General features: G+C 36.0%; 1 protein-coding gene and 1 long non-coding RNA gene across 7 annotated transcripts in view; one reads left to right on the top strand and one right to left on the bottom strand.

Annotated features, from left to right (window-relative positions):
- Positions 1-22,715, top strand: part of TMEM117 (transmembrane protein 117) — a 496,249-nt gene that overhangs the window by 340,852 nt on the left and 132,682 nt on the right. The window lies entirely within an intron of this gene.
- Positions 3,858-17,413, bottom strand: LOC140617235 (uncharacterized). The gene is made up of 3 exons (XR_012017456.1): positions 17,300-17,413; positions 5,681-5,795; positions 3,858-3,992 (listed from the first exon to the last, which is right to left on the bottom strand). It is a non-coding gene; the product is annotated as an uncharacterized lncRNA (long non-coding RNA).

The raw sequence follows: 22,715 nt of genomic DNA, 5'->3' as shown, positions 1-22,715 counted from the left end.
TAAACACCTCACAAAAGTTAACAGGCTCCATTTAAGTCTCGCTTCTTCTAAGCAGAGAGATCCAAGGATGCACTTCAACTCGTTTTCTTGTTAGGTGTAAATTTTCTACTTCTGAATAAAAAGGTGATTGATGTTGCATTATTGTCTTGTCATATTATTGTCATATTATTTGGAGATTTTCATTTAAATAGTAAATTCTGTGTTTATGCCTGAAAGATTTAACTCTCAGGCATCTATTTATACCTGGGCATTAACACAATCCCATGCCCCTCCAGACTTAATTTCGCTGAATTAAGAGCAAGTCTGTTTTTATTAACTTATTTAAATCAATACTTATTAAGTGCTGAATGCAATGTGAAATAGTGGTTAGAAGTATATACTCTGGAGCCAGCTGCCTGGCTTTCAATCCCGGCTTTACTACCTACTATTGTGTATTAGTTATTATTTTGTTTTAACTGGTATTATGATTGCTCTTTCGCTGCACCAGGTGCTCTCCATGGTGCTGAGAGCACAACTTTGAAAGAAATAGTAAGGACTCTTGACAGCATTAATTTTCTGTCTGATGAGAAATGCAGGGTGTGAGGGGGAAGGCAATGCCAGCTTTGGATGTGGATGCTATGATGTGCTTAGAGAGCCCTAGGGATGGTTTTTTAAAAGAACTAGAACCTAAATGTAATCTTAGGATAAGAAGGTGTCAAAGAGGAGGAAATTGAGGCAGATTGGTTCTGGAACAGAGGCAGAAGGGAAATTCAGGGGTGGCATGGAGTATTAAGGCTTAAGCAACTGAACAGATGGTGATACTATTTACTGAGATAGGACATTGTGGTGGGGGAGCAAGTTTTGGGTGGAGACGTAATAAGCCCAGACCTGCGTTTTGAGCTTGATGTACTAATTGAGATATCTTATAAAATATAGTTAATAGTATTGTAATAGCATTGTATGATAACAGATGGTAGCTATACTTATGGTAAACCTATAATAATGTTACCCACTTGCCAAATCACTATGTTGTACACATGAAACTAATATAACATTGTGTGTCAGCCATACTTCCATTATGGAGAGAGAGAGAGATACTCAATAAGCAGTTCTTTATATGGATCTGAAGCTGCAGAGTGAGGGAATGAGATCCAAGACAGAAATATTACTAAAATTAGTATTTCAGTTTATATTTTTACTCTCATCTAGATGTTGTTATCTACTCGGATATGGTTTTTGAAGGAACGTGAGTGAATGTTAAGTGAGAATAAAAGATCTATGATAAAACCCATAGTACTCATTTATCTGGGAACAGGCAAAAGAAGGATCCACAGAGAAGACAGAGAAAGAGAGGATAGAAAGAATGAAAAATAGGAAAAGTGTATGTTATAGAGGTTAGGAGAGGAGAGGATATCAAGAGATGTAGCAACATCAATAGTCAAATGCTAGACATATAACAAATAAGATCAAAGTGCAAAGTGTCTATGAGATTTTGCTGGTAACCTCAGCAAGAATGGTTTTCTGGAATGCTGCCCTAGAAGCCAGACCTATACTGTGATTAGGAGAGGAAGAAGTGGGAACAGGGAGTATGGTCAGAAGGTGAGAGAGAAGTTGAAGAGATGTCTATATATTTAAAAATGGATATATTCCCTATGAAAAAATTAAATGTTTACTGGTTTGCTCTTTATTGATTTATCATATTCATTTTTAAAAGAGAACTCATTTCAAATTATTTGCTGTACAGATATTGAACTGAAGCCTCAAATGAAATTATGTGGTAAAAATTTACTATGTATATAATCCTCATTCTTTAATAGAATATATAGTTAATAAGGCTTTAAATTAAAATACCTTTAAAATTTTTCAAGAAATCTACTAAAGTCAAAATGGTGATTAACATATTTCTGCCAACATATATTTCATACATATTTCTGCCTATATCACAGTTCTTTTTTAAAATTTTGCATTTAAATGCAATTTAGCTAAAATACAGTGTATTATTAATTTCAGGGATAGAATTTAGTGTTTCATCAGTTGCATACAACACCCACTGCTCAATACATCAAGTGCCCTCGTTAATGCTCATTCTCAGTTATCCCCTCCAGAAACTCTCATTTTGTTCCCTAGAGTTAAGAGTCTCTTATGGTTTGTCTCCCTCTCTGTTTTTATCTTGTTTTATTTTTACTTCCCTTCCCCTATGCTCATCTGTTTTGTTTCTTGAATTCCACATATGAGGGAAATCATATGGCATTTGTCTTTCTCTGACTGACTTATTTCACTTAGCATAATACCCTCCAGTTCTATCCACGTCATTGCAAATGGCCAGAGTTCATTCTTTTTGATGGCCAAGTAATATTCCAGTGTGTACACACACACACACACACACACACACACACATTCATCTATTGATGGACATCTGGGTTCTTTCCATGTTTTGGCTATTGTGGACATTGCTGCTATAAACTAAACATTGGGATGGATGTACCCTTTTGAATCACTGTTTTTGTATCCTTTGAATAAATATTGAGTAGTGCACTTCCTGGTCCTAGGGTGGTTCTATTTTTAACTTTTTGAAGAACCCCATAATGTTTTCCAGAGTGGCTGCATCAGTTTACATTCTCACCAACAGTGTAAGAGGGTTCCTCTTTCTCTGCTTTCACATCAACATCTGCTTTTTCCTGTTAATTTTAGACATTCTGACCTGCATGAGGTGGTGTCTCATTGTGGTTTTGATTTGTTTTTTACTGATGCCAAGTGAAGTTGAGTATTTTTTCATGTGTCTGTTAGCCATTTGTATATCTTCTTTGGAGAAATATCTCTTCATGTCTTCTGCCCATTTCTTGACTGGATTCTTTGTTTTTTGGGTGTTGAGTTTGATAAGTTCTTTGTAGATATCACAGTTCTTGAGAGCAGGAATAACATCTTACTTACTGTTTCCCTAGGACTTAGCACAGTACCTGAGGCACAGCAAGCATTAAGTACATTCTTGTTAAATTAATTACTTTGGTGAGGACCTTCAAATCTAGCATACTGGACAATATTCCTGAAAAATTCTTCAGATAAAAGACTTCATTAAAATGATAAAATGATAATTAAAGATATTTTATGGTCAGTTGGTGCTTTACAAGAAAATATATAATGCTTATGAGTTATTTTTTTCTGAAAAATTTTTAGAAATATTATTTTCATTACTTTAAAAAATCCTTTTGGTTCCAAATTACATACATCCCCTACAACTAGAAAGTCCATTAAAATACCATGAACTGTACAACTGCAGTAATGCAATACCAGCCCCAACTGACCATAGAAGTTTTTATCTTAGGATTTTTTCCCCTAATTTCTTAAAGGTAAGGGAAGTTTAAGGAAAAAGAATTAAATAAGGTGGTCTTAAATTGCTCAATAGTACCTCTCTATTATAGGTCTTTATTCTATTTGCTAAGAACTGAAATAGCAACATTGAATGTAAGGATAATCTTTGGATTTATGAATTTTTGAAAGAAAAATGCCCTTCAATAAAGGCTTAGAAATACCACATAGTTTTTCTGTATAACAAGAATTGGTAGAACAGTGATTCCTCTTTATTCTTAAATCTGCTGGTTGAATGGAGTACTCCCCTGAGCTATAACGACTAAGTCATACTTACTAAGTTTCTAAAGTATAGGTCATATTTCAAAAATCCCTTGGGTTTGCATATAATAGTATAAATGCATGAAATTAAACTGGAAACAATAAATTCTAGAATTCTAGAAGAGAGAACGCAGCATTTAACCAAGTATAGTGACTTGACCCCAGAGAATCTCTGGGGTCAAAAAAATCCATTTTTTTCCTCATGATTCATGCCACCACCACCCCCCCCCCATCTCTAGTAGACTAAAAAATGCAAGTCTTTTATAGTAACAAAACTCCATTTATCCTACAACTTCACCTGTTAGAAAGCCTGGACATCTTCATTCTTGTTTCCCCACATCTTCCAGGAACCATTGGTGGAATACTTTGAAGTATTTGTGTTCACCCTGCAGATATTTACAAAGAGGCCACAATGTAAATATCTCAGAATAAAATGCTGCTACCATAATATATTTTACTGGTATAAAAATCCTCCTTTAAAAACGGTTTGTGTGTGTGCTTTGGTCAAAACCTACCTATTAGAATTAAAAATTTTTATTCATTTGACAATTATATCAGAATAGCTGTCATTCTTTACTTAAGTCACTCCAATCATAATTGGCTAACAGTTTATTTTTTCAGAATGACTGAGGAACAACAAAGTCTCAGTATCACCAAAGTACTGCTTGTTGTCTAGTACCCATGCTTCACTGTAGCTCACATCTGGTTCAGAGATTGGCGACCCACAAACTTAATTTTGTGTTACATTAGTCACTGTTGGAAACTCACAACTGATTGGTTTTCAAACCAAAATTTCTGGTAACTAATACTCCAGTGTTCTCTGCAGGGCAACTCTGTCACCAGTATCAAGTGGAAGTGAATCATTGTTTATTTTGTGAGTCATTGATCAAAATTAAGGAAGGTGAAGACTGCAGGAGAGGGTTCATCCAAGACAAGTTGAGGCTTATTACAGTTCTCATCAATGTGTGATTTTTTTCAGGGACCAGACCACTACTGCTGTTGGTACCCTGATCCACTGTCAATTCCACCAGCAATGCTGATTCCATAATGCCAGCTCTTATTTTCAGAACATCCTGTTCCTACATTTGCCCTCTCCTTTTACTGCCCTGCTGCTCAGAATCCCTTGTGCACTGGCTCTCTGGAGGAACCAATGGATGCATCAATTGTATTGAAGGTTGAAATGCTTTGATGTTTGTTGTGCCCAAAATATGTAAAGAACTTATAAAACTCAGCACTGAAAAAGCAAATAATCCAGTTTTAAAAATGGGCAGAAGACGTGAATAGACGTTTTTCCAAAGAAGGCATCCAGATGGCCAACAGACACATAAAAAGATGCTCAAGATGACTTATCATCAGGGAGATACAAATCAAAACTACATAGCAAACTGAATCCAACAATACATTTAAAAATCATTCACCACAATCAAGTGGGATTTATTCCTGGAATGCAAAGGTGGTTCAATATTTGCAAAGCCATCAATGTGATATATCACATCAACAAAAGAAAGGGTGAAAAACATACGATCATCTCAACAAATGCAGAAAAAGCATTTGGCAAACTGAAACATCTAGTCACGATAAAAACACTCAACAAACAGGTTTAGCAGGGAACATAACCTCAACATAATAAAAGCCATATATTTAAAAAAAAAAAGCCCACAGTTAACAACATACTGAATGGTGAAAAACTGAGAGCTTTTCCTCTCAGGTCAGGAATAAAATAAGACGTCCACTCTCACCACTTTTATTCAACATAGTACTGGAACAAAATTTTCAATTAATACTAGTCTATGGATAGTGTTTATTTAGAGTTAGAATGACTCTTGTCTTTCCTAAGCCACATGTCAAAATACGGAACACAGGGCTCAAAGGTAAAATAGGAATTTATAGGTAAGAGACATGTTACAAAAAATATATACTATGGACTGAATGTGTCTGTCCAAAATTCGTATGTTAAAATCTAATCCCATTGTGATAGTATTTGGAGGAGCTGCCTTTGAGAGGTGATTAGGTCATGAAAGTCGAGCCCCCATATTAGTACTCTTATAGAAGAGGCACTGGAGAGCTCCCTTACCCTTCTACCAGGTGAGGACACAGCAAGAAGATAGCTGGCAGTGAACCAGAAGGCAGGCTCTCACCAGATACCGAATCTGCTGGTGTCTTGATCTTGGATTTCCCAGACACTAGAACTAAGAAATATAAAATTCTGTTATTTATAAGCTACTCAGTCTGTGGTATTTTATTATAGCAGCCCAAACAGCCTAAGACAGCCCATCCAGCAAAAATAAGACTTTAAATATTTTAGATTTGAACTACAAATCTAATATTTTATTTTGAAATGTTTCCAACTTACAAAAAAATTGTAAGAACAGTGCAAAGAATTTCTGTATACCTTTTATATATGTTCCCCAACTGACAAATTTTCAAAACATTTGCTTTGTCATTCTTTGTCTCTCATTGACTGTAGAGAGCATATAGTATATCCATATTAATCTCCTGATTTTGATAATTGGACTACAGTTATGTGAGACAATGCCTTTCTTTTAGGAAAGAGTAAATATTTCATTGAATTCCCTAAAACTCTTTCCTTTTAGGGAAGAATCAATACTTTGTTGTATTTTCTAAAACATGGGCATTTTTTATTTATTTATTTATTATTTTTTGTTTTGTTTTGTTTTAATTTTTTTTTACATGGGCATTTTCTCACATGGCCACAGTCTTGTCAAAATCAGGAGACTAAGATTGCTATAATACTTTAATTTACAGGACATATTCAAAGCTTGTCAGTTGTCTCAAATGCTCTTTATAGGACAAATAACAAAAAGGACAAATAATAAAGTCAAAAATATTTTTATGTCATCCGACTTAGTACTCAGTACAGATACATGTATGTGTTTCATTGTGAGGCTTCTTTAATCTAGAACAGAAAACTTATCTTTCATGAAGGTATTTTTTAGGTGTGTAGTCTTTTACAGGTACTGAAATAAACAATTTCCATTCAATGATGAAGATTTATTAAAACACTTCCAAGATTTGATGAGACTTAGCACATCAGATAGTATGAATATTTTCTTATTATACAGGCATTTAGGAACTGAAGATATTCTTAGCATAACACATTTTCAATTTGGCTCTGAACTTTTAAAAAGTAAATGTTGCTCTCTGCCAATGTTCTTTAAATCTGTCCTTCTATTTGTTTTATGTAGTTCAGAATCAGAAATACTTTAAACCAGCATACAATAAGCTCCAAAAATAGACTCCATTGGGCGAGAATTGCAGAGGATGGAGTAAACATGTATCAAGGTCTCAGCTCCCAAGAACCATGCAAATGATTTGGGCAAATCAAAGCACAGAAATACGATGAATGTCAGATAACTTGGGATGCATCATTCATGAACAAAGATTAGATTGTCTCCCACTGACCATGAGTTCCATTTGGAAATGGAACATTACCAAAGAGAATTAGGATAGTCATGGAAGTATTCATGGAGAAAGTTGGATTTAATTAGGCCCTTGAAGGAAGGAGAGATCAAGAAGTACAGAGAAGCAGAACCAGAACCCTCAGCTGACAGAAGGTCCAGCAAGAAGCAGCAAGAGTACTCTTACAGGAAGATTCAAGCAGTTTGTTATTCCCAGGGCCTGGCAACAAGAAAACCTTTTTCTTGAAATTCAAAATCTTGTCACAGGGCTGAATTTCAGAGCAGGAAATGCCCACAGGGCTTAGTGGCACTGGGGTTCTGAGCCAGGGGGGTTACACATTAGAACTTACCTAAAAAGGTAACACTGCTTTTCAGGAACTGCCCAAAGCCTATTGATTATAACTAGGCTCCATACGCAGAAGTCAACAAATGATAGTGTTGGCCCAATAGAATTCACCAATAATGGAGAGAGTCAAAGATACTTAAAGTTCTCTAATCTCCAATGAGAAACAGAAATTAACAGGTTAGGCTTTTATTCCCAACCTTGCCATCAAAGTCTGCATTTTAAAGGTTTTCTTACCATATTTTCTATGATGAGTTGAGGGAAGAGATGGTCTTTTGTTTTCCTAAGTATTCCCAGGACTTACTAGATATTTACCAAAATTTTGTTCAATTGCCGATGCCAGAATAAATAAGTAGTCTTTCTTGGTAAATAAAACTAGAACTGTAGAACAACCTCCTCAACTCCTCCTTTTTTTTAAGTAGAAAGTTGCTCCTGGTGGGGAGGGTTTATCTATATGAGTAGCCCCCATTTTGTCCTTTCAGGGTTCACCCTCCTGTTGAGGTCTTACTTGTATCACTGCTGCCATCACCCCAACTTTGGCCAGACATGATAGGAAACATGTTCTTTGTTTCTCTTTATCAAAATTCATAGAATACAAACTTTTCCAGGAAACCAGCACTAACCATTAAAAAAGAACAAAAAGAAATGTTTTAAGAATGCATAAATGTCATTAACACACACTGATATTCTATATACAGGTATGTGATATTCTGATATCTCCACACATCAAGCATCTGAACAATTTCAGGCACTTTTTACCTTTTTCTGTTTGCTACTCTGCCTGTTTCTTTGTGGTTCAGCCTACCTTATTTCTGCTTATAACGGAGTCCTTTGTGAATCAGTCTGATACAAGGCTACAATTACCTTTCCAGGATAGGTCTGAATTACTGACACATGATGGTGATCAATCCAGGATTGATCCCACCCTCCAAGTCCCTATTACTCTCCTAACGTATTAGATATGGACAATATGGGAGCCCAAACCTACATGTAAGAATGAGCACTAGCTTTGAGTCATTTCTCTGGGATTCTCAGCCATATTACCTTCCCAGGCATTGCCTCACTATTGAAATAGCCTTATAATTCTGTTCCAAAATGACTATCATTTATTGAGTGCTTTGTGTGTGCCCAGGACCGGACCCTTCAGAGTCATTGTTTTATTTCATTCACACCACTAACATAATCATTATTATCTGTGTTTTAAAGGTGAAAGCCTATAATTGAAAGAGGTTGCGGGATCCCTGGGTGGCGCAGCGGTTTGGCGCCTGCCTTTGGCCCAGGGCGCGATCCTGGAGACCCAGGATCGAATCCCACGTCAGGCTCCCGGTGCATGGAGCCTGCCTGTGTCTCTGCCTCTCTCTCTCTCTCTCTCTCTCTCCTCTGTGACTATCGTGAATAAATAAATAAAAAATCTAAAAAAAAAAAAAAAAAAAAAGGGGTTGCATATCTGTGAACAACAAAGCTGGAATTCGAGGGCAGCCAGGCTGATTTCAGAGCCTGCGTCATACTGCACAGAATGACCTCATTTATTCCAAGATTTTAACACATTTAATAACATTTAACAATGATTAGTTTCATTTTTCACATATGTATTTACTATAATCCTTTTCTCTCCTTGCAAGTGGGTTTGGGTTGACTAAAGAAAGACATAAAATGCAAGAATCCTTTCAGTATACCTACTTATGTTCTAATATCCTTATGTTATTGACAAAGAAATTGGAACAAAATCAGTTCAGTGACCTACCCAAGATCACAAAATTAATTAATGCCTCTATGGCAATGAGTACTCAAGGCTGTTGGCTCCTGGTTTAATATTCTTTTTACTATATCACATTGCCTCCCTATATTCTTTTTAAAAAAAATCAATATAATTCGAACTAAAAGAATTTGCTGATGATTGGATATGTTGAGATAACAGCTCTTGTAAGCCAATAGTAATAATCAGAACATTCTGGGTAGTTTAAATTGATGTAATTGTATATCATTTTCTCTCAATTACAGGAATTAGGCAAGAAAAAGATGTACAGTATATAGTTTAATATGCCAATAAAGCATGATGTATTAACAGAACCTTCACTTAAGTTCTCATATGAAAAGCCAATTGCTATTTTTCTTGTTTTATCTTCAGAAGTTTCAAGGACTTGATTTCTTTAAAGCATATTTGCAAGGTTGAAAATAAAGATTACAGTTAACATCCTAAATGCTGGCACCAACAACCACAACAAAACCCCAGCATTTTGCCTGGGGACACTAGAAGTGAAAAGATATTAAATATTACAGTTAGTCAAAGAAGGACTGTACTCCTGGGAAAGCAGTGAGTTCGATGTTCCTGCAGAAAATATTATCAGAGAGAGAATATTCCAACATGGATTGTAAGAATAGACTAGGTGATACCTAAAGTTTTTTGCCTTCTAAAATTCTGTGATTCTGGACAGACTATCTTCTTGTCTAAGGTTATCTATGTATTTGGACAAGGCATGAATTGCTCAGAATAATGAATAAAGCAACTCAAATTTACATCCTTAGGAAATGTGAGTTTGAGCATGCTGATTTTATGGAACACTATCCAGGCATTAGGAGCTGTGCTTTGGCAGGATATTTAATGATATGAGACATGGAGGAAAAAATACGCTGATCTAAGTAACTTTGGGAAACAGTGTTTTGACTGGAAACTGAAAAACTAAAGGCTAAGGGAGCGAGACATAAACAGCTGTATTATAGTTGGTAAAGTTATTTCTCATGAGGATATGAGTAGCAGTTCTGAGCCTGCCTTACATATATATATATCCTGGTATTGATCAATAAATAAATGAATGGTGGGTGGTAAGAAGCCAGATTTCCCACTGTGGAAAGGGAAGATACAGATAACCAGGGAAGTGGGGCTGGCTACAATGAACAATGTGGTACTACATTAGAGTCAGAAACAACATCAACTCATGTTTAGCCTACTATAGAGGCAAATGAATACTTAAATAATTTCCATATCACATATATAGGTTAGAATACAGACATGTATTTCATAGTGTTGTGTACTGAGAAGGCTTAGACAGAATGACAGTGTGGTAATGCGTACCCAAATCTTAGTTTCTTCAATGAAAGGACCCAGGGCACCTGGAACAAATAACTGATTCTAGGTCTGGGGCAGAGGATAGGTAAAATGATCCTGGGATATGTTGTTATACCAGAAAGTAAAGAAGTATTCAGAAACCAACTGATGGCAGCATGTCACTCAACGGTCAACTTGAAAGAGCTCCCAGTGGTCAAAGTTAGAACAACTTGATCAACAACAAAATAAATGAAATAGTACTTGATTATAATTCACAGTATCACATAAATATCCATCAGGGCACATTGATTAAGTAAATGACTGAATAAATAGACAAGAAGAGAGAAAGCTCCTGTGTAGAATTCTAAGTAATTTACATAGATACCCTTCCCTTCAGGATGATGAAGCTCAATCCCTTAAATCCTCATTCTTGGGGGGGGGGGGCAGGAATATGGGCTAATTTTGTGACTTGCTTCCAAAGAATAGGAAGTAATACAATAGTATGGAAAAAGGCAAAAAAAAAAGTAACCCTGTAGTAGAGAAATCTTGCAAACGTCATCCCAGCTGTGTGTTCAAGCTTAACACCATCAGTGATAAGTCATGTGGATAGTGTATAGATTAAGACCCCATACATCTCTAAAATGCTATCATTATATAACTATTTTATATCTACTTGGGTTCAATTTATGAGCTGCTATATTCTCCCTACATTGGAAAGAGAGAAGAGAAAGCCATCTATTCGAATCAGTTTCTTTCTCCCAAATTGTTCCGTAAACTTCAGTTACTTATATAGGAGGATATTTTGTTGTTGCTTGCTTCCAGATAGGCCTCAAAGCTACAGCAACTCATTCTTTTTATGGCCAGTGTTCTAGCCTTATAATAACATTCTAACTATGGATTTCCTGTCTTATACTGATACCCATTCTTATCTCAGTGTAGTGGTATCTCAAATATTTTTATATATAGTTATATAACATATTTGTATGTTACATATGTATTATGTACATTCAAAGACACACACACATATAGCAGACATGCAAAAAAGTTAGAACATACTGTGATCTGTAACTGATCATTTCTTCCTTATGAACCTACTTTTAGCTACTAGGATTTGGAGGTGTGGGAGACCATCACCAAATTTTAAATGAGGCCTCTGAGGCGTTGAGTCTAAATGGTCAATTTTGGAGGAGTTAATCTTTTTAAGTTAAGACTGTCTGTTTTGGGTTCATGTTTGGTTTTTCAGATCTTCATCCGGCACGCATCCTCTTGACTTTCTTGATAATCATGGAAGAGAGGAAACTCTATCTTTGCTGATTTTCACGTGGAGTTGTTGGTTCAGCCTTATTGGGGGAGAACGATGCCGGAGGTGCAATTAATCCTGTCTGACCTTTTAAGTCCTATTTTGATTATGAGTTTCATTTGCCTTTCCCCCTTCCTCTGCTCAAGCCTCAACAGGCCTTTTTCTTTTTCTTTTTTATCTATACCTCTCTGCCAGTCCAGCCCTGTGCTGTCCTCTCCAGGAGGTATCTGGATCTGGTTTAATCTCTTGAATCTAGCCACAATCCTCTACAAATGCCCTAAAGCTGTGATATTCTTTTGTAAAAAGAACTGCCATCTCCCTTGCAATAGAGGCAGAGAAGCCATGATGTGCTTGAATGACTTCATATTTATCTGGCCATTTCTACATGTTACCACTGTCCTCTTGAATTGATTGTCTGCTTCATCTTGCCAGTTGGCTGGGTCCTTTCAGATGAGAACTTCCTGAGATGTGATCCCATCACTCTAGCTGTCAGCACAACTCCCCCAAATCTTACTTTGTACTATTTTAAATCTTGGTGTTCATTCATCTTTTTTTGGTGAATGTTCCCTCCCGCATCCCCTAACCCTTAAACCTTTCCTTCTTACTCAAGGAAAACTTCATCATTATTCCATGTTTACCTGCTTCTGCCTTGACTTTCTTGTACACACACACATGCACAGTCAATAGCACGTAAGCCCCCCCACATATACTCACACATGCATGCACATACAAACATATTGAATGATTCATAATTCTTGGTTCATGACACTTTCATTATTGATCCATGTAAGACCACTTTTATCTATACCTCTCTGCCAGTCTTAGACTATAGATTTCAGTCATTGTCAATCTGCCTGAGAATCCACAAAAGTACAAATATTTTAAATTCTTTTATTTTGTTCCATCTACCTTAGATCTGCATATTCATTGACATCCCTTCTCTACCGCCTTCATCTATACCAAGTCCAGTACAAAGGGAGCCAGGAATGAATAACGATTATTTTAACTATATATTGTTTAACAAAGCCTTAATCTGAAAGGAAATTACCTTTGGCAAAATTTCAAGTGTTTGAGGGCATGGGAAGTAGGACTTGGAAGTGACTGGGGGCTTCATTTTTGTCTGTGAAACTCTACCAAATAATCGTGATTCCCCAGTTCTTTTTTCTGTGAAGCTAGTTTTGCCTCTAAATATTCTTTTAGTAACCAAACCATGCCAGAGGCAATGCAATTTGCTATGATAAATCAATGACTGCAGCTGTCATTGTAGGGCAAATGGAGAATTTCAAAAAATCACTTTAGCTTTGTTCTCCCCAGGCCCACTTCATTTCTGTCTTTCTCAGCCCTCCTCTTATCACATCTCCCAAAGCTGTCTTCTGGAAGCTTGAAGCAGAGCAGCCACCTATCCTAGCAAGCTAACAATTTCTCCTATGTTCATCAGAATGGGAATGCTGAGCTCGGTGCTCCCAGATATGCATGATTTATTCATATCTGTAACTTTGTAAGGTAGAATCACTACATGCTGTCTTTTGTCAGTATAGGATTTTCAGTGTCTTTTTGTGGAGTGGTAACTTTGGGGTAGGGAAGGGAACAAAGACTATATGTCAAAGAAAATACTCTATGTTTCATCAAAATGAGAAAGAACACACCACTTTTAGGTTTCCCCTCACACTTCAAAAATATAGCTGGCTGGGATTCTTTTGTAATATACCATGAAGTAACTTAGTACTTAATGAAATGAAATTTGAGTATCACCGAGAGGAAATAAATGACAGACCAAAAACCTGCCATGAAATTGCATTAATATGTACTTGGCATACATTTGAATTACCCTAGTTGCATTGCAAAAATAGTGCAGTGATAGAGTTGCTGGAATTAAAAGAACAAAGTGTTGCCAAGGTTGAAACTATCAAAGACAATTTAATGTGGTTTTTCTATTCCCTGTGAATAAATGTGCTGATTTTTTTCCCTTTTGTCATAAGATGCTAAGATGATATTGATATGGATATATCATATCATGTCATATCATATCATATCATCTTTAGATCCTAATTTTGCATCTACATTATATGCACACTTCATTAATTGTTTCCGTTAAAGCAATTTTAGTGTGTGTGTGTGTATATATATATACTTTCTTTGCTGACTTTACCACAGTATAATTTTTCTATGCAAAATATCTTAGTGCTAGCCACAGGTCTTTGAGGTTAATGGATTGGACACTGAGTATCATTGCTTGCTGTAAATCTGTCCTAGCTGTAGAAGACTCCACTTAAGCTATCTTTATCAGCATTATAGGAATGTTCTTCAATAAAATTGTACCCACAGTGAGTTAAAGTTACGAGACTGGTTTGAGGGAAAGAGGAAGGGTACTAACATCTCTGAGACTCTCTATTAAAATTGCTGCTTTAAATATATTATCACACCTAACTTTTATTAAACCCAATGAGCTATTATATACAGAAAGAAACCCAGGTTTTCCTGACTAATGTTGTAAAAACAGTTTTAAACACCCATACACCCATACATATGTCTGTTTTACCTCATCATACTGTTTATTTTTTTTTATTTTTATTTTTTTAAATTTTTATTTATTTATGATAGTCACACAGGGAGAGAGAGAGAGAGAGGCAGAGACATAGGCAGTGGGAGAAGCAGGCTCCATGCACCGGGAACCTGACGTGGGATTCGATCTTGGGTCTCCAGGATCACGCCCTGGGCCAAAGGCAGGCGCCAAACCGCTGCGCCACCCAGGGATCCCTCATCATACTGTTTAAAGATTCTACATTTACCTAGCACTCCAAATGCTTATTGAAAGAATTTGAAAAAAATACAAAAAAACCCCAATGTGGCCTCCTGCACACAGGAGGTTTTTAGTACACAAAGGTTTTTATCCTTTGGGGGAACTACCCCAATTACCTAAAGTTATATATTGATCTCTCTCTATATATATCGCTCTATGTATATATTTATTTATTATATATTATAATGATTATATAATCATATGCATATATTGATAGAGCAATATTTATGTGTATTATTTATAATATATGATAAGTATATAAATATAATACAAATATCATATACATGTTGTTAGGAGCTGACTATATTCTCCCAAACTTCATATATTGAATTTCTGAACCCCTAGTACCTCAGAATGTGAATGAATTTGGACATAGGGTCATTAATGAGGTAATTAAATTAAATTGAGGTTATTAGTGTGGGACATAATCCAATATGACTGATATCCTAATTAGAAGAAGAAATTAAGACACAGACACATACAGAGGGAAAGCCATGTGAAGACCCAGAGAGAAGACAAAGGAGGGAGGCCTTAGAAGAAATCAACTCTGCCAACACCTTGATCTTGGACTTCTAGCTTCCAGATTTAAGAGAAAATAATTTTTTTGTTTTTTAAACCACCCACTCTATGGTACTTTGTTATGGCAGCTCTAGGAAATGAATATACTTATATAATATAAATATAACAAAAATCATTGCAACTAATCTCAATCGCCAAACAATTAATGGTTTTTTTTTTTTAATAATAAAGAGTTATCTTTGACATTATTCTTAGTAATACTCTTTTTGGATAGGTCTTCATGTCTCCTCAGGCAAGAGTAACAAAAGCAAAAATATACACATGGGACTATACCAAACTAAAAAGCTTTTACACAATGAAAAAAACCATCAACAAAATGAAAAGGCAACCTACTGAATGAGAGAAAATTCTTGCAAATGATATATCCAATAAGGGATTGGTATTTAAATTATATAAAGAACTCATACAATTCAATTAAAAAAAAACAATTAAGAAATGGGCATAGGACCTGAATAGATATTTTTCCAAAGAAGACATACAGATAGATGGCCAACAGATACATGAAGATAGTCAACATCATTAGTTATCAGGGAAATGCAAATCAGAACCACGATAAGATGCCACTCACACCCGCCAGAATGGCTTTTATTAAAAAGATGAGAAATAATAAATGTGATTAGGAGAAGAGGGAACACTTGTGCACTGTTGGTGGGTATGTAACTTGGTGCAGCCATTATGGAAAATACTATGGGGGTTCCTCAAAATATTAAAAATAGAAGTAACATATGATCCAACAATTTCACTTCTGGGACTTTATCCAAAGAATACAAAAACAGTAATTTGAAAAGATGTATGTACCCCTATTATCAATGAAGCATTATTTACAATAATCAAGGTTATGGAAGCAACCTAAGTGTCTATTAATAGATGAATGGATAAAGATAATGTGGGTGTGTGTGTAATAGAATATTACTCAGCCATAAAAAAGAATGAAATCTTGCCATTTGCAATGACATGGTTGGATCTTGGGGTGAAATAAGTGAAGTGAAGTGAAATAAGTCAGAGAAAGACAAATGCCATGTCATTTCACTTATATGTAGAATCTAGAAAAAAAAACACAAATGAGCAAACAAAACAGAAACAGGTTCATAATACAGAGAACAGCTGGGTGGTTGCTAGAGGTCAGGGGAGTGGAGGGATGGGCAAAATAGATAAAGGGGATTAAGAAGTACAAACTTCTAGTTATAAAATAAATAAGTATTGGGGATGAAATGCATAGCATAAGGGATATATTCAATAATATTGTAATAGCTTTTTATGGTGACAGATGGTAACTAGACCTATTATGATGATCATTTCACAATGTATAAAAGTATCAAATCACTATGTTGTATACCTGAAACTAATATAATATTATATGTCAATTATAATTCAATAAAAAGAAAAATAATAATAGTTAAATAATACAAAAACAATCTGATACCGTGGATTTTACAAAGGCAATTTCTAGGACCTGCTGCCTTTGGTTCTTTACATGTTATACCCAATCTCCCACATATTCAATATTTGCATTACAGAGTCACAGCAGTAGTTGATTTGAAGAAACATGACCCTGGGGCATTTTATTATTTGCAGTCATGAAAGAAAGATTCAATCATGTTTAGTCTATTGCACTTACATGAAAACAAGAACTGTATTATTAGATTTTAGAAATATTTGCAAGTTGGAACAAAATGGGTTTTCTTTTTCTTTTCTTTTTTTTTTTTTTAAGATTTTATTTATTTATTTATTCATTCATTCATTCACGACAGGCACAGAGAGAGAGAGAGAGGCAGAGACACAGGTAGAAGCAGGCTCCATGCAGGGAGCCTGACATGGGACTTGATCCCGGGTCTCTAGGGTCACACCCTGGGTCAAAGATGGGCTAAACTGCTGGGCCACCAGGGCTGCCCCAAAATGGGTTTTCAAGTTAGCTAGAAATTCAGTTTACTCAAACAGCTTTTTCTGTCTAATCATATGTTAAGGTGGAGCATACTTTATTGAAAACAAACATCATACTTACTTCTATATTTGGACAATAAGACTAACTTAGCTACTCTGCATTTCCAAGGTGCTTTATAATCTATAGAGGATCTTTTCCAGCCCTATCTCCTCTTCTGTGAAACCTTCCAGAGCTCTGCCAGTAGTTACAGCATCATTTGATCTCACATCACTCAGCTCTCCTGCTGTAGCTTTTAGTGCACCATAATGTAGTTCGTTTACTTACATGTTGATTTTCTCAAAGGCGAGTAAGCCTGTTCAGGTTTTCATTCCCAAGGCCCAGCAGCTCCTGGCAGACAGCAGGTGTCCAGTACATGTTTGTGTACTTCTTATGCTATGTCTTCCCACAATACTGACTATTTTTAAGCTGAAGAACCGGATTGACAAGTAGGACTAGGTAGAGATATAAAACCCAGAAGTTGGTATGAGGGAGGAGGTGATATGGCGGTGTCGGAAGCTGGAGCAACTTAGCTGTTGGCATGTTGTTTTCATCGAGGTGGAAAGCCATGAACAGTTTTAAGCAGATACATGATATGATTTCATTTACATTTTTTAAAGATTGCTCTGGCTGCTAAAGGAAGCATGGAGACCAATTAGGAGGACATTGGAGGCTCCCTTGAGAGAGAGGTTTGTGGCTTGGACTATGGAGAAAACAGATGAAATGAAAAGATGTAGATTGATTCTACATATATATTAGGAGAAAAACTCAGAATTTGCTGATGTTTTGGACATGATGGGGTTATTGACTAATTGGACAAATGACTATTTATTACCTGTTATGTGCTAGTCACTGCTTTAGAAACTGGACATATATGAGGAAAAGTAGGTGAAGTGCCTCCCATCAGGACCTGCAGTTACATTCTGATGAGGTTCTACAGATGAAGACAAAGAAAAGTGAACAAAGCAAACAAAAAGCCCATGATTATTTTTACTGTAAAGAACATAAAACACCACGATGACCCAAAGAGGACAGTTTAAATTGTGTGGCCAGGGAAATTCCCATGCATACTTAATTCAAGAGCTGAATGACAAGGAACCAGTCATATGAAGCTCTAGGAGAAAGCATTGCCTACAGGGGAAATGGTTAATGCAAAAACCCTGAGGTGGGAACAAGCTTGACATGTTCCAAGAATAGAAATAAGGCCAGTGTAGCTTTCAGGAAGAGACAAATTGGAGGGTTATTTGAGATTAAGTAGATCCAAGAGGCATTAAGGGGTCAGGTGTGGTGTGGAGGCTTGTGGATCATTGGAAGGACTGTAGTAGGAAACTGTTTTTATTTTTTTAATATTTTATTATTTGAAAGAGAGAGACAGCATGAGGGGGGGGAAGGTCAGAGGAGAAGCAGACTCCCTGCTGAACAGAGTCCAATGTAGGGCTCAATCCTGGGTTTTCAGGATCATGACCTGAGCCTAAGGCAGACGCTTAATTGACTGAGCCACCAAGGCACCCTTGTAGTCCATTTTTTAAAAAGATTTTATTTATTTATTCACCAGAGACACACAGAGAGAGAGGCAGAGACACAGGCAGAGAGAGAAGCAGGCTCCACGCAGGGAGCCCGACGTGGGACTCAATCCCGGGTCTCCAGGATCACGCCCTGGGCTGAAGGTGGCACTAAACCACTGAGCCACCGGGCTATCCTGCCTGTAGCCCATTTTTAAAAGTAATTACTCTAGTGAATATGTACAAGAGATTGCAGAAAGGCAATGTGAAAAACAACGATCTGGGTAAGCCAAGACAATGTTGGCTTGGGCCAAAATGGTAGTCCTAGAGATGGAGAGGTGTACATTGAATACAACTTCAGAAGGGGAACCAGGGAGGAGTAAGAGAGATGATTCAAAGGTGACTTATAACTTGGGGCCTTGAGCATCTGGACAGATGATGATGTCATTTAGAAATGGACAATTGGCAGAGGAGCAGATAATGGCGATGAGCATCAGGGTTTCCCCTTTGGACAGGCATTTATTAAACATCCAAATTATTATGTCAAATAGGCTGATTATCAGAGAAAGAAAGGGGGAAAAGGGGTGTGACTTCCAAAGATTCTAGCTTGAGCAATGAAATATTAAATGTTAAGTTGAGATGCCTACTAAACAACGTATTAAAGATATTCATGAAACATCCTCACTTATTTAAGATTGTTTCCCCTTAGACAAATCAATACCAAACCAAACCAAAAACCGGACTGTATTTATGAGGGAGTAGAGTCATGCCACCATGACCTCCCATTGGTTGAGGGATGATCACAGTTCCTAGTACATGGTTGCCAGAGAGGGACATGTTCTTGCCCAGATGGATACACTAAGCTAGAGGAAAGAACAGAGAGCATAGCTCATTCATAAGGCAAAGGTGTTCTGGAGCAAGTCACTTCCAAACCTCCATTTTTCATTTTTCTAAAAACCACTTCTTGACTGCCTCTAATCCCTGGGAGCTTTTCCCTCAAATTCCCCTCTTTGCTTTGTAAAGCCAGTGGAGACAGTAGATATGTTCACATTTCCAGTGATTCCACTGTTTAAGATACCCTTTGGGAACCATAATTAAAGCTGTTAACACTTAACAAGTGTTAGCTTTAACTACATTGGAAGAAAATTTGTTGTAGATTACATGTGTAGACTTTGGGGAAAAATGTTACTCTCTATTCCAACACGCTTAATATAGAACTACGTTCAACACACAAATCAGTGGAAATATTTACTTATTAAAATAACATAAACCAAACTAATTTTACATTTAAGAAATCCTTTGTTCAATTTTGGAAGCTACTTAACTCTGCAGCCACATTCCTGATGTATTTATTTGCTAATGCTGTGCATTCCCATACATTACCCAAAAACATTCTATTATCTGCATTTCAGATTCAGTTTCAGAGCCCCTTTTATGACCTGAGCAAGGTATTTTTATACTTCCTCATTTAATCAGCCTCTTCGGCTCTGTGAAATAGTATCGTTACTCAGTTTTGTGCGTGAGGAAACAGGCTGAGAGCAGTACATGACTTGCTCAGTATCATGAAGCTGGTGGTGGAGGAGCAGACACCCATTCCCTTCTTTTAAATCATGATCAAGTTAGCTTGGTTCAAAAGTTAATTTTGCCACCTTGTCCTACCATAGTATCTACTTTTTCAGCCTGTTTATGCAATTGACTGAATCACATGCTGTGACTTTAGAGAAAGGGTTACTTTTATTCGCTAATAATTTTCATATCCTTAGCATATGATGTGTAAAGCAAGGGTAGCTCTGAAATCTTTGTCTCCATTGTGGCTTCTACCTGAGCTTCCAATTTGTGGAAGTTTCATAACAGCAGGGTCCCTGTTGTTTCACCCATGTGTATTCTCAGTGCCCAGAACAGCGGACGCTCAATAAATATGTACCAAATGGATGATAAGCCTGTATTGTTTACTGGATACCTCATCTTGACTATCCCAGAACCTCTCAAAAGGAACTCATTATTTTCCCCTCGATTCTGCTCTTTCCTCCAAGTCCTGAAAATTCTTCCTTTTCATAATTGTGGAATCTGTCTGTTATTTGCTATCTTCTCTGCCATTCCCCCAATTCAAATTATCGTCACTTACTAATTCTTCTGATTTATATGCAATTTATTTGAATTTTATTACTAATCATATTTCCTGTAAATAATTGCAGTTTTCTCTTTTTTCAGTTTTTATGCCTTTTATGTCCTTTTTTTAAAAGTCTTACTGTTATGGCTGAAACCATCGACATGAGTGGAAGGTGTTTCTGATTTTATAATATCTTTATTTAAAGTATGATATTTGCAGTGGGTTTATTTGTAGTCTGCCTTTATTAGCTTAATTTTCTTTCCATCCTTAGTTTGCTTAGAGTTGAATTTTATAAAATGATATTCACTGTCTCTGTGGAGATAACCATATGATCATATATTTCAGTTAATGCAACGATGATATTGATTGATCTTTATCTTTTTTTAAGATTTATTTATTTATTTATTTATTTATTTATTTATTTATTTATTTTAGAACGAAAGAGCATGCATGAGCAGTGGGAGGGGTAGAGGGAGAAGCAGGCTCCATGCAGGGAGCCCGATGTGGGATTCGATCCTGTGTCTCCAGGATCAGACCCTGGGCCGAAGGTGGCGCTAAACCGCTGAGCCACCTGGGCTGCCTCTTTCTTTTTTAAAAAATATTTTTTGAACTCAGGTACACAGAATTAGATTAATTATAATTCTTGATTCAGGACACTCTTATTTCTAGTTCATGCATGCCCACAGTGTTCATCACTTAATTATTTTAGTTAACTATTTTTAATACTATATTAAATATGTGTAGCACTATCATGCAAAGCAGTCTTTTTATCCCTCATAATAGTTGACATTTACTCACATGGCCAGCTTCCATCTCATTCCTGCCTACCCTAGCGAAAGCAATTCTGACCTCTTTCATTTTCTTTTAAAAAAGATTTTATTATATTTTTCTTCTTTATTTATGTTTATGAAAAGGATATCATGGTGTCACCTACCTTTTCACATAATATTATATTGCTGAAATTTACCCATGTTACTGCATGTACTTATAATTCATTTGTTTTGACTACTGGCTAGAATTCTGTTGTGTGAATGTAACACAACTTACTTGTTTATTCTCACTTTGAAGAACATTTGGGGTGTTTCCAAGTTTTTGTCATTATTAACGGTACTTTGATGAACATTCTCGTATGTTGATTAATTTGCCAATATTAAAATAACCTGCATAATCTGGTATCAACAACTTAGTTACGCATTTATTTTTCCTGTGATGCTGGATTCATTTGTTAATATTTTTTTAGATTTCTAAAGATTTCTGAAGGGATCTAGGTTAATGTGCAGCATTAGTCCGTATCTTTCTTTCCTTATACTGCCCTTGTGTATAGTATATATTCAGATTGTGATGGCCTCATAGAATACACTGGGAATTGTATATTCCTTTCCTATTTTCAGGAAGCATTTATATAAAACTGGAATTATTTATTTATTGAGTGGCAGAACTCAATAAAGATATTTGAATCTAGAGATTTTTCTGTGAGAATATTTTTTTTAAATAAATGATTCATTTTCTTTCATTGTAATAGGATGATTTATAGTCACATTTAAATTTTTATCTTAAGTTGTTTTGGTAAATTATAGCTTTTTCAGCATTTATCCAGTGTTATCTGTTTTCAGATTTATTGCCATAAACTTGTTCTCGATCTTCTCTTGGTATCTTTAAGGTCTGCAAGGTTTGTAGCCATGGTTCATTTTTCATTGCTGAGATTAGTTATGTGTGCCTCTTTTTTCTTTATCATTTTTTATAGTTTTTCAATTTTATTCGGTCTTTTCAAAGAACTGTGTTGACCCTCTCAATTGTAATTTCTTTCATAAAGTTTTGTTCTTGTTTTTTTTTCCTTATTTACTACATTTTGCAGTTTCTCTTTCTAACACCTTAAAATTAGCACTTAGTTCATTACACATAAACTTCTAATGTGTGACTTGAGGGTTCTAAGTATTGCTTTAGTTATATATGAGTATTTTTTTAGTTATTTATTTGCTATTGATTTCTAGCAGAATTGAGTTTTGGTCAGCTATACTGGTGTATACCCTGTGTAATTTCAACATTTTGAAATTTGTTAAGACATATCTTATTACTTTATACGTGGTCACAT

This window comes from Canis lupus, chromosome 25, assembly GCF_048164855.1.
Source record: "Canis lupus baileyi chromosome 25, mCanLup2.hap1, whole genome shotgun sequence".
Classification (NCBI taxonomy): Eukaryota; Metazoa; Chordata; class Mammalia; order Carnivora; family Canidae; genus Canis; species Canis lupus.
This window is presented reverse-complemented; position numbering and strand designations above follow the sequence as displayed.